This window comes from Procambarus clarkii, unplaced genomic scaffold, assembly GCF_040958095.1.
Source record: "Procambarus clarkii isolate CNS0578487 unplaced genomic scaffold, FALCON_Pclarkii_2.0 HiC_scaffold_138, whole genome shotgun sequence".
Taxonomy (NCBI): domain Eukaryota; kingdom Metazoa; phylum Arthropoda; class Malacostraca; order Decapoda; family Cambaridae; genus Procambarus; species Procambarus clarkii.
The window spans coordinates 1,063,076-1,071,466 of record NW_027189171.1 but is presented as its reverse complement, the minus strand read 5'-3'; the positions used below and the strand labels follow the sequence as shown (position 1 = coordinate 1,071,466).

At 44.7% G+C, this 8,391-nt stretch overlaps 1 long non-coding RNA gene across 1 annotated transcript; it reads left to right on the top strand.

Annotated features, from left to right (window-relative positions):
- Positions 1-4,594: 4,594 nt before the first annotated feature.
- Positions 4,595-5,793, top strand: LOC138360985 (uncharacterized). Its single transcript, XR_011226739.1, has 3 exons — positions 4,595-5,002; positions 5,215-5,341; positions 5,723-5,793. It is a non-coding gene; the product is annotated as an uncharacterized lncRNA (long non-coding RNA).
- Positions 5,794-8,391: the final 2,598 nt, after the last annotated feature.

Sequence of the window (8,391 nt, the reverse complement as noted above, 5' to 3'; positions counted from 1 at the left end):
AATATCGGGACCACATTAGCCGCCTTCCATATTTCTGTTAAGTCTCCCGTCTCCAGTGACCTACTTTACACTATGGAGAGTGGCAAGCAGAGTACCTCTGCACACTCTTTCAATACCCATGGTGAGATCCCGTCTGGACCAACAGCCTTTCTCACATCCAGATCCAACAGGTGTCTCTTGACCTCATCTCTCGTAATTTCGAACCCTTCCAAGGTAGCTTGGTTTACTGCCCCCTCTCCTAATGCAGTGACCTAACTATCTTCTATTGTGAAGACTTCCTGGAACCGCATGTCGAGTTCCTCAAACACCTCTTTGTCATTCTCTGTATACTTGTCCTTGCCTGTCTAAGTTTCATTACCTGTTCTTTCACTGCAGTTTTCCTCCTGATGTGACTGTGGAGTAGCTGTGGATCGGTCTTGGCTTTGCTTCCTATATCCTTTTCAAAATTTTTCTCTTCTTCCCTTCTCACACTAACATACTCATTCCTGGTTCTCTGGTATCTCTCTCTGCTTTCTGGTGTTCTGTTATTTTGGAAGTTCTTCCACGCCCTTTTGTTCAGTACCTTTGCTTCTATACATGCCCTGTTAAACCATGGATTCCTCTTTTGCTTCTCGGATTTTTCCCTTTGGGCCGGGATAAACCTGTTTACTGCATCCTGACACTTTTGGGTGACATAGTCCATCATGTCTTGTACCGACTTAGCTCTGAGGTCTGTGTCTCATGGTATATTCCTTAGGAAACTTCTCATCCCCTCATAATTCCCCTTTCGGTATGCCAGCCTTTTGTTTTCTAGTTCTTTTTTGGGGGAGTACTGTTACGAACCCGGATCCAGCGTCCGAGCCTGGAGCAGTGACAACCACGCCATCTGTGGGTCAGCTCCCGAAACCCCCGCCAAACGGACGACGACACCTGGTGAGGACAGCGTGTACTGGCCTCGAGGACCAGTTTCCAGTCTGGTTCAGCGCTGAACACCGCCGCTCCTGACCTCTGGTGAGGTGGTGCTCCGACGACAGCGCCATCTATGGGCTGGATACGTCAGGTGTTTGTGCCCGAGCCCGTAAGTGAGGTGTATTAGTGTCCCGGTTATTGATGACGTGTCTGCTTACAGAGCCGACCTGGGACCACTGTGATGGAAGTGGAGTCAGTCTACCCGAGGCAGCCAGTCTCCATACCTTGAAGTTTGCTGCAGCTATTGTGAAGTCCCCCCGGAAGAACACTGTGGTGTGTTAGCCTGTCAGTAGAGTGGCAATAAAAGGATTTACCCGGGACCGACTGTTGGAGACGATCATCCACTGGGGTACTGAAGACAGGAGAGTGACTTGTGTTGTCACACGAGGCTCCTGTCTAGGGCGTTCCCCTTTTATCGTTCGTGGAGTGGCCGCACCAGCCTTGTTGGCTCAGAACCTGCCAGCGGACCAGCTGGACATGTGGTTGACGGCCTCCACGGCGGTGCCCCCAGTGGACCTGTGTTTTGGCTGACCTGTGGCCCGGGTAGGCTCGGCATTCTCAGAGGACACGTCGTGAGGCCACGAAGAAAGCACCGCAGACTCAGCACCTAGCTTCTTGATCCAGAGTCTTCTGCAGAAGACTATATTGTGCATAATCCCCTTGTATAGTGTTAATACCCCTCCCCCTGTGCACTTTTTGATTTTATATATTTAATTGGTGATGGTGACAAGTATAATATTAAGTTCTTAACTTTCTTTCCCTACTCCCTTTTAAGTTACTTGCATCACGGATCTCATCCCTTGATAGCCACTACTGGCTTGGGAACGGATACATATATCTTCCTCTAACAACATCAGAGTGAGAACCCCGTTGCGTCCCGAGAGGGCCGTAACAAGTACTCTACCAAGTACTCAATATCAATACATTATGATCACTCATTCCCAAGGGTGTTTCCATCTTAACCTCCCTTATATTCCAGTCATTAAGGGTAAATATCAGATCAAGCATAACTGGTTCATCCTCCCCTCTCATTCTTGTCGGTCCCTTAATATGCTGGGTTAGAAAGTTTCTTGTTGCTGCGTCCAGCAGCTTGACTCTCCATGTATCTAGTCCTCCATGCGGGTTAGTTCTCCCAATCAATCTTCCCGTGGTTGAAATCCTCCATGAAAAGTAGTCCAGATCCATTCCTACTAGCGAGAGACGTTGTTCTCTCTATTATGTTAATGGTGGCCATATTGTTTCTATCATATTCCTGTCTGGGTCTTCTGTCATTTGGTGGCAGGTTATATATGACTGCATCTACAATTTTTTGTCCTCCAGTTGCTATTGTACCTGTTATATAATCACTGAAACCTTCACAGCCCTGAATAACCATTTCCTCAAAATCCCAGCCTTTTCTTACCAGAAGAGCTACACCACTACCTCCTCGTCCTACTTTCTCTTTCCTCACAACACAGTAGTCTTGTGGAAACACTGCATTGATTATGGTTTTCATTAGCTTTGTTTCTCTGAGTGCTTTTTTGTCTGGGTTTTCTTCAAGTACCCATTCTCCAAGTTCGTTTGTTTTATTTGTAATCCCATCTATGTTAGTGTACATTACCTTGAGACTCACTTTCATCTGTCCCTTCTCATGTCCCCTTCTTGGTGAGCGTTCTGCTGATGGGGAAAGCTGTTTCATGGGCGTGAGGATTTATAGGGTGGGTAACAGGTTCTCAGAGGATTCTGGAATGAGGGGTGGGGGTCGAGTGAAGGGGGGTCAGGGAGGGTAAGGGATGAAGGGGGAGGGAGAACAGTGGGGGAAAGGGGGAAGTGGGATATGGTGAGAGCAGGGGAGGGGAAGCAGGGTGGGAGTGAGGGGAGGGGGAGGGAGAGGTGGCTTAACATTGAGTGGGGGCAGGGAGGGTTTGGGGTAGGGGAGGTTTCTATGCAGAGGAGGGTGGTGGAGTTGCCCTCCCTTCTGGTGTTACTGGGTTGCTGGTTGTGGGTTCCCCCCTCATCCCTGGGGATGTTGAGGTGGGAGCTGTGTTTTCCTGGTTTTCTCCTCTCGTCCGCCACTTCTTTCTTGCTTCTGCACCCATGGCTCTGTCCACCCTCGTCATGTCCCTCTGCAGAAATACTTTTTTGAATTCTCCCACATAATGCACGTGACTCTTCCTTGTTAGAATCTTCTCCTTTGTGGCCTCGTTTGCAAACACTATCTTGAACACACGGTCTCTGTCCTTTTTGTACCAGCCCATATGTGTGTGCGTGTACTCACTTCATTGTACTCACCTAATTGTGCTTGGAGGGGTTGATCTTTGGCTCTTTGGGCCCGCCTCTCAACTGTCAATCAACTGGTTTACAGATTCCTGAGCCTGCTGGGCTCTATCATATCTTCATTTAAAACTGTGTATGGAGTCAGCCTCTACCACATCACTGCCTAATGCATTCCATCCGATAACTACTCTGACACTGAAAAAGTTCCTTCTAACGTCTCTGTGCCTCATGTGGGTACTCAGTTTCCACCTGTGTCCCCTTGTTCACATCCCACCAGTGTTGAATAGTTTATCTTTGTGTACCCGGTCGATTCCCCTGAGGATTTTGAAGGTTGTGATCATGTCTCCCCTTACTTTTTTGTCTTCCAGTGTCGTAAGGTGCATTTCCAGCAACCTTTCCTCGTAACTCATGCCTCTTAGTTCTGGGACTAGTCTAGTGGCATACCTTTGGACTTTTTCCAGCTTCGTCTTGTGCTTGACAAGGTACAGGCTTCATGCTAGGGCCGCATACTCCAGGATTGGTCTTACATATGTGGTGTACAAGATTCTAAATGATTCCTAACACAGGTTCCTGAATGCTGTCCTGGTGTTAGCCAGCCTCACATATGCCGCAGACGTTATTCTTTTTATGTGGGCTTCAGGAGACAGGTATGGTGTGATATCAACTCCTAGATCTTTCTCTGTGTTCGTTTCATTAAGTACTTCATCTCCTATTTTGTATCCTGTGTCGTGACGCTGAACCCCGGTTCATTCCGAACACAGCGATTACACAACACATAACACCTTGCCTCAGCAACCGTTACTACCACCGTGTACTTCTACACACACCAGACCCTTGAGGCGTACCACTAGGTTTGTACTGGAACACAATGAGTGAACATATGGAAGGTATTTAAAGGCCGTCGGGTTTTGTCATTTAATTACAAAGAATAGACTCTGACAAATAATAACATATTAACACACTCTATTAGGTAAATACACTTCCAATACCCATAGACCACTTGACCTCCACGATCACCACCCACACTCGTAACTTCCGCCTAAGGGGGGTTATCCAACGCAAAAATTCGGAAAAAATCTAATCTTTTTGAAAAATTTATAAAAATACTACAACATTCTGGCAACACTTTGGCGCGAACCCGATAATGTTATGATATAAATTAAAGTATTTATGGTACATTTCCATGCGTAATTGTGCAGAATCCAGTGCCCCGCGGCTGTGGCGCGCCAAGAGTATTGCGTCGTACGTTCTAAACCTCAAATTTTTCGTAATAACGTCGTAAATATCGATGTATGCATAAGGAGTAAATATACACTCATTGGCAACCTTCTCATCCCTTGCTGTGCTATAGGGGAGGTCCCAGCCCCCAGTCACCTCGTGTGTCTGATAGGGTGCGGACTGTTCTGATGTGCGCTCCATTATCGTTTCTGCAATAGTGCATTTTTGCATCTACTGCACAAACTCTTATAAAGAGATAGTGCCAGAAGATAAGAGCAGCAAATCTGGCACTCGGTCGCCGTCTTTATCAGTAAAAGAAAGCTTCTTTAGCGCGAAGAGTAATATCCAGTGAGAGTGTGGCGCACCACACCTCCTCAACCTTCCTCTCACACCACCTCAACCTTCCTCACACACATTCTTCATCCCTCCTAAACCCTCCTCACACACCTTCCTAGACCTCCCTCCCTCCAACAAGCCGAGACAGGCTCCTGAGGAAGGTGATCCAGCAATCATGCAGGTGCCTACTAGTGCCCAATGCAGTGCCACCTTGAGGACCCACAATTCGGACCAATGTCAATAGGTTAGTATGTTTTAGTGTTATAATTCGATAGTTGGTAATAACTGTAATATGTATGTGCAGGATATATATATATATATATATATATATATATATATATATATATATATATATATATATATATATATATATATATATATATATATATATATATATATATATATATATATATATTTTTTTTTTTTTTACAATTTTTTTTTCTCGTTTGTTATCAGGGGATGTGCATGGAACTTGCACACCTTGCTTAATGGATGCCTATCTGCAAGGGTGCCAATTATGAACGAAATAGGTCGATTTCAAACTCGGCTACAGGTGGCCGAACTTTGTTCTTATTTTACTCAGGTAAGTAATTTACAACTTCAAGGTGTTTCTCACCTTTCATTTATTAATCAATTTACATGCAAATTACACCTTATATGTAGAGTTTGTGCTTCTACAAACGTGCCGAGACATTTTAGTCCAAAGTCCATTTGTTGATTTTATAAAAATTTATAAACATCATATATTGCATATTTTTGAAAGGGTAACTTTGAATGATTATATTATTGCACTAAACACTTTTTGGCTAAAACCCCAATTCAATATCCTTTAGTACATGCTATTGTGATATATGAGTGTTATAGAAATGATTTTAGTTGACACATGTGTTCCCTAAAATTTTTTGAAAACGTTGAAAATTCGTTGCATAATACGTTCTGTATTTTTTTCTCCTTTTCTGTTTAGGGTGTGATGCTGAAACCGGGACCAGTTGCAGCCCTTTCTATAACCATTTCATAAATAAATTTAGAAACAAATTTAACAACTTTTACTTTACCCTGTCATATTCCGCCTAAGTCCCTAGTACGGAATGATTACTACAACGCTCCACACCCGATTAGTCTTTCATTCAATACTCACATACTGCAGACTTAACTTCGTCACTAAGATCACATCAGGTTCTCGCATAGCTGTCTGCTACACTTCGCTGCTGCCGCAATCGGAGATCCAGAGGACTTCTCAGTTCAACTCCCACAATCAGACTGTCTCCAATCAGCCATCTACCTCAACCATTTCACCCCGCCTCTCAAGGAAGGTATAATCCGATTAACCTTATCCCTAGAAGCGGTAATCTTGTTCCTAGAAGCCTGACGAAGAATAATTCCTCTTTCCAGAAATTATTAATTTGGCTAAACAGCTTCGGTCTTAATCCGTTGACCTTTCTTGTGATATGTGATCCATAGTCTGTCTACTTAACATGTACTTCCAATCATCATTCGTTAAGTGTTGTTGTAATGATCCTCTAGCTAATAATTCCTACTAACTTGTGGATTACAACACCACTCCCCTCCTTAAACATGCATATGTCCCCATATGCATCATTGCAATGGTTCCATTAGTGCAAGGACCTGGAGGATGCACCCACCATATATGTACAACTAAAAAATCATCCAATAAGTTCATCATACACACGATGAAATAAATTAAAATTTTCCCCGACATGACTCACAACACTTCTCCAACATATACATTATATTCACATCATACCACAGGTAAAATAGTCTGTAATAATTTTTCCCATCTCCAACAATGCACATATACCTAAACTGCTGACATATAATTACATACAAACATAACGATAAAATTACATGGACCAGAATGCTGGCACTTGAACAGAAATGACACTAGTCATTAATATATACACAACACATATATATCTAAGGTTCTTCATCCTTAGTAATAAGTTAATAACAATTTAACATCTTGCCCTGTACTGTTGACATAAGGGCTTACAATGGTCACACAATGTTTCACTGGCCTCCTCCACAATTGGCAGCAATACTTCTCTTGTCTTTGTGTCCCATGGTTGCTAGGTCATAGATCCTCCATGACCCCAGACAAAACCCAGGCTATCCAGCCTGGTGAATGTTGTCAATGTCCCATCGTTGCTCTGAGCAAACGTGATCCTGGCCTCCAGAGCAACGGAGATTCCTACCCCAAGGTCATGTTCCCTCGGGTCTATGCTGCCGTCTCGTTACAGGCCACCAACCCCAGAACGCTGTAGATACCTCACAGCTCTCTAGTCATCCTTCCTTGCTGTGCTCACCACAGCTGTAGCACATTACTCTAGACCCATCTGCCCAGAGTGTGTCCACCCGTATTCACACCTTCCCGACCGCTGTTCCTGCAAAATATTCCCTCGGAGCCCCCTGGCTCGATCCCATTATTACATGACACCCCCTCGGCTCCTTACTCTCTCCCCGTATATAGCCTGAGCGCAGCTGCAAAGCCATTGCAGCTGGCCCTTATCCCTGCTTTGATGTCAGGGGGCGAATTTCGCCTATAATGTCACGTTGGCTTCACTTCCTCCCCCCTTCTTTTCTAGAATTACTGAGTGTAGCCTCATGGCTTCCCTTCTACTCTACCTGAAGCTCTGTGACATGATCCCGGGGGAACCTTCTCAAGCCTAACACTCAGTAATGGTGCCGATGAGGTAATATACAGTATATACATACACATACATTATCACAATAAATACCTCATTAAAATAATTTCACAACTAATGTCACTAAAGCATCATACTGCCACTGGCTCGTCTCTAGCGAGATTCCTGGAACAACTTAATTAATGAAATTAGTATATCTACTTGGCTCACCCACTGCAACCACCAACACCTGAAATTTTGAAATTCTACCTTGTAATCTTATCCATAAGACTTACCCACTCCAACATAATTAATGAAAATTGTAATGAGAATAATGAATTTTTATTAGTATTTTATGAGTTTTGCTAGATATATCGACTTGGCTCGCCTATTGCAGCCACCAACTCCTGCAATTATCCACATTTCATCTTATCCATAAGACTTACCCACTCCGACACACCATTACCTCTGGTCATCCCAACCACTGATGACCTCAATATAACGCCACACATCCCCACAACCACTTCCTGCGTCCTAACGCACCGACCTTGCTACGCCAATACTCACCTTACCGACCACTACTTGGCGCCCCTGCGCCACCATATACTCCACAACACCACACTCCATACCAGGCGTCCAAACGCCACTACACTACACCACCCAATGGCGTCCCCAACGCCCTCAACACAACACCCGGCGTCCCCAATGCCCTCAACACAACACACGGCGTCCCCAACGCCTTCAACACAACACACGGCGTCCCCAACGCCCTCAACATACACACAGCGTCTTCAACGCCATCAACACAACACACACGGCGTCCCCCAACACCATTACCACCACAGGTAAATGCCTTGCGCCAGAGCACATCAAAACACCACGAGACGTCACCACCAATAACACCACCAATAAGTAACCAGACGCCAAACACACTCCCTTTTCTCTCGTAATCCGTTAATTACCTGACCAACACTCGTCAGGCATAATTTCT